Genomic DNA, 4325 nt, shown 5'->3' with positions numbered 1-4325 from the left:
CGTCAAGTCTAAGGGGAAAGCATCAATTTGGTGTGGCTCCCATGTCATGCCTAAATAGATGGTGCGATGTGCCAGTTTTGCTAAAAGGTGCTGGTAGCATGACATGGTACACAACCCTATCGGGTATTTTTTTCCTCTCATGATTGTAACGTAGATGCAACTATAATATAAGTTCGAGTTTATTTAAGGATATCATATAATTAGGTTGACTAGAATCTAAACATATTGCTGCGGTGGGAAGTTGATTCTTTCCATAATTACCTGATCTATGAGACTGAGAAAAAGACACCACTTAAACCAGTTGGATTATGACGTCTGAGTTGTATTACTAATAAATCAAAACTCACTGAAGCTACATTATTTTTCTGCTGTCTTGCATAGCATGCAAACTGATAGGCGAATGCTCAATACTTGTGACTTAACATTTACACATCCATATGCCATGCCAACGCTTGTGCCCAGTGAAGTGTCTGTTCTTGAACCACATTCCTTGGTTGGAGCTTAACATGTTAGTGTAGTTTTGCTCATTCATGGACTGACATTTGAACCAAACTGCACGCTCGCCTTTTCAGCATAGTTACCTTTTGTCTTGTAGGTCTCAAAGGCAGATGTTTCAATTACGTCTAACAGCAGTGGCTTCTCGTTGGATCGAATGCAGGGCATAATTTGCATACGGAGGCTTATTTTGTAATGCATGGATGGCGGTTGCACTGCAACTATATTTGGCTAGTTCACTTAGACTGGCTGTTTTTCTGTTCTTTTGATGGCATATATCAAGTAATGAAGCAATGCTCCCTTTTGCCTGGGCATGTGCGCGAACCGTGCGTTATATACAAGCCTGCATGTACGGATGTGTATGCAAATACCTTCTGTTAGATATACTTTTTTCTTCTTCTGAGAATCATGAGCTGTGCTTGTTCCGACATCGGACGCAAAAGTGATGATGTTTTAGCCCTCAGTGTAGCTACAGTGTTACTACCTCTGTACCATAATACAAGGCGTTTTTGTAGTTCAAGCTTCACTTGCTTGTCATAGCTCCTTTTAGTTCTGCTACTGTTGCTTACGACTGGTTTTGAGGAGCAGTTCCGCATCATTTTCCAGCTGATATATTTTGCTTACATGTTATATTTAACCTTGTTGGTAGTACATAAACCACAGCTTTTTTCCATATTATTTGTACGTTTAACGTGTCCCTCAAAAAAAAAAGTGCGTGCAACATCGTTTAAGTAACTAGCCCTCTAGCAGGAAAGGTTAGGCTACGGTTTTCAACTTTTATGTGACCTAATAACAGTGAAAAGATATATCTTACTGATATCTGTGCATATATATTCCCTAAAATCAGTTCTCATGAAGCAAATGACCAAGCATCGACCGCATTTTAGTTAGGGTCGTCAATACTGCTGCTGCTTCGAATGGGAAATAAGTCGAGCACCGGGACGACATTCAGGGGCAAATGCAAGAAGGCGAGTGATTGCCCTCGGACCGGTATAGTGAAGAAGAAGTCACTAAGGTGCAAAGGTAAGAAGAGTGGCGTTATAGGTAAGGCGCCCGCATCTGCTTAATGGATGATTCTCGGTCCCTCGGCTCGTCCTCACGGTTTGGTTTTTATTGTGGTTTTGATGTGGTCCACTATCTTTTGTTGGGATGTTCTTGTCGGCTTGAATTGTGGTGTACAAGTGTTAGGAGTTATTGTGTTTTGGGAGGATTTGGCGGGTTGCAGGTGTGCCCATGGGGTCTCATGATTGATTAGTAGTCCAATTATGGTCTGATTGTATCGATTTTAGTTCGGTTTTCCATAAATTAACTGAGCAATTCTCTTCTTCTTAATTAGTCGACGAGGCAATTCGTTTGCCTCCGTTTTGAAAAAATAATGCCGTATGAAACAAAACATGGAGTGATCAGCCTGGCCATGATTTGACCCATTTGTGAAGTGGTTTAAACGTCATCCACTCTGAAGTGAAGTACTCCCTCTGTCCCATAATATACTAGCAGAACGCACGTGCATTGCTCCGGGCTATTCACCATGTTATTTGCAACACCCCGAGCCTGACACAAAACCCCACCCGACGATGCATCATTTCCTTTTTCTGTCGGGCCCTCCCCTTCCCTCTCAGTTTTCCGCCATAGCGGGACATTTCTCGCTGGAGCCACCTCTTTTAAAATCAGATAACACCCACAGCACCATCGTCGTGCATTGCAACAGAGGTGAAATCTTTCATATTTACAATATAATAAAGTGGGTTAAACTAACACATACTATCAACACAAAACAACAAATAACTGTACAAATCATTTTTAGAGGTCCATTCAACTTTGCAAATGCACAATGACGTTGGAGGCGAGTGGCAACCTGAATGTATTCCTAGTTACCAAACCAATAAGCTGCACCTCCAACCCACATACCATTCATTGCTATAAGGCATAATTGTTGTTTTTCTCTTCCTCGTCCTTCCGTACATCTTCTACTCATAGCCTCCTTGCCAACCTGTTTCGTTGGCGCCAACTAGTATCATGTCAACATTAGTGTGTTTGTTAGTGACGCCTCATCTTCTTCTTCCTCCTTCCTCGTCAGTTTTAGTTCTCGTTCCTACTTATTTTCTAGAATAATCTTTCTTTCTTTTTTTGTTTTATTTTTTGAAACACTCTTTTCTTCTCCAACACCATGGACCACTTGTTGGCTTTAGTTCTTTTTTTTAACTTCTTATTCTTGGAACACTCTTTCTTTCTCCTAAAGCATGAACCGTCGACCAATGTTGTGTCGTGTTGTCCTCCTCCGCGAACGTGTCGGCAACCATCAGCATGTGGACATCTTGTAGAGCAATATGGTCATCATCCATCTCTTGGTGAACGCTAGGTCGCCCATATCGCGAGCGCATGGTGCCCGTTGTCCATGTTGGCAAGCGGTGTTCGGCCATGTCGCTGAGAGCCTATTGGTCAGATTGTTGCCCACGAGCGCTTTCAAACGATTCAGCGTGATTAACTACTTGCATGATTAACTAAGTATACAAATAATTTACGGCCTACTTAATTCTCTGCATGCTTAATTATTTACCAACCAAATCAATTAATTATCTGCCTAATTGGAAAAAAATCCTTACCTCCAATTATCTATAGGCAAAATTAACTGTCTACCTAATTAATTAATTGCATTAATGACTTGATTTTCAAATTGATTCAACGTGAAAATAATCTGGTTTAATTGTACTTAATTAATTGCATACTAAATTGATTTTCAAATTGATTCAGTGTGAGTTAATTAATTTTCTGAATGGTCCGATTACCAAATTGATTCAACGCTTGATTTTCAATATATTTTCACATGAATGGATGCGATGAACGATGACGACTACCGAGTATTGTAGGACACATTTCCTTAACGAATTTCTTGACATTTGAATGGACACACTTGATTTGAGAACGTAGCCTGTCTAACTCTCTGTATGACTGAAAAGAAATATAATATGACCGCATCCATAAATGTTTGTACGTGTTTGTCCGATGACTCGCCTTCCACCACGACCATTCTCGAATCCATGCACTAGCTTTTTCGACATCACGCAGGTTTTAGGCCCGGCGATGGCGTCCTCGAAGGTGTCGCGCATGGCATCCCTCTGCAGGGCGCGCCGATGTGTACGCCCATAAGAAAAAATATGTTATTTTTATTGTATTAGGAAACTTGTGACTGGGCGAATCAACCTGTGCTTGGATGGTTAGAGGGACTGTGGTATCCCCAGCCCACCAGGGTTCAAGTCCCGGTTCTCAGGATTTCTGGCGATACGCATTCAGTGGGAGGAGACGTTCCGGTTGACGACGAGGTGCCTACGGTGACTTCGTAAATTTCAAGGTGATATATCGGCTCAGTCTTTTGGAGGCGCTCATAAGGGTAGGGTGTGCATATGTGCGTTCATAGGGATGAGTGTATGCGTGTGTATATAAACGCATGTGCCTGTGCTGTGTTAATAAAAAGGAAATTTGTGACTAGATATAAAATTTTATGGGGAATATCTGATTTGTTTTTGGAAGGTTATCGAGAAAAATCTTATGTCTCTATTTTAGGAAGGTGATCTCAATGTGATTTCTGAATTCTTAATTGCCTATTATTTACGTGATTGAATTGAATCAGCACCTGTCAAAACAAGCATGAAATAAGATCTACCCTTTAATGGGAGAAATAAAAAATCAGTGGTACGGGGGTGGTGGGAGGTGGGGCGAAATAAAATCAGACGAAAATAAACCCGCACCAGGCTACCAACCGAGACATTAAGAGTTGCCAGCCTGAACCCAATTATGTCTATCCAAATATAGCACGCAAGGTTACGAGACAG

General features: G+C 41.3%; 1 protein-coding gene across 2 annotated transcripts in view; it reads left to right on the top strand.

Moving 5' to 3' along the window:
* Positions 1-992, top strand: part of LOC119325478 — a 3392-nt gene extending 2400 nt beyond the window's left edge. Inside the window, exon 2 of one of the 2 annotated variants that reach the window (XM_037599223.1) lies at positions 659-992. The gene's annotated coding sequence lies outside the window, so the exon portion shown is untranslated. Of the gene's footprint in view, positions 1-595 lie in introns of both variants that reach the window. The other variant, XM_037599222.1, reaches the window with a different exon arrangement.
* Positions 993-4325: the final 3333 nt, after the last annotated feature.

Source organism: Triticum dicoccoides, chromosome 6B, assembly GCF_002162155.2.
Source record: "Triticum dicoccoides isolate Atlit2015 ecotype Zavitan chromosome 6B, WEW_v2.0, whole genome shotgun sequence".
NCBI lineage: Eukaryota > Viridiplantae > Streptophyta > Magnoliopsida > Poales > Poaceae > Triticum > Triticum dicoccoides.
The sequence above is the reverse complement of the archived record's forward strand: the minus strand, read 5'-3'. Positions and strand labels throughout refer to the sequence as shown.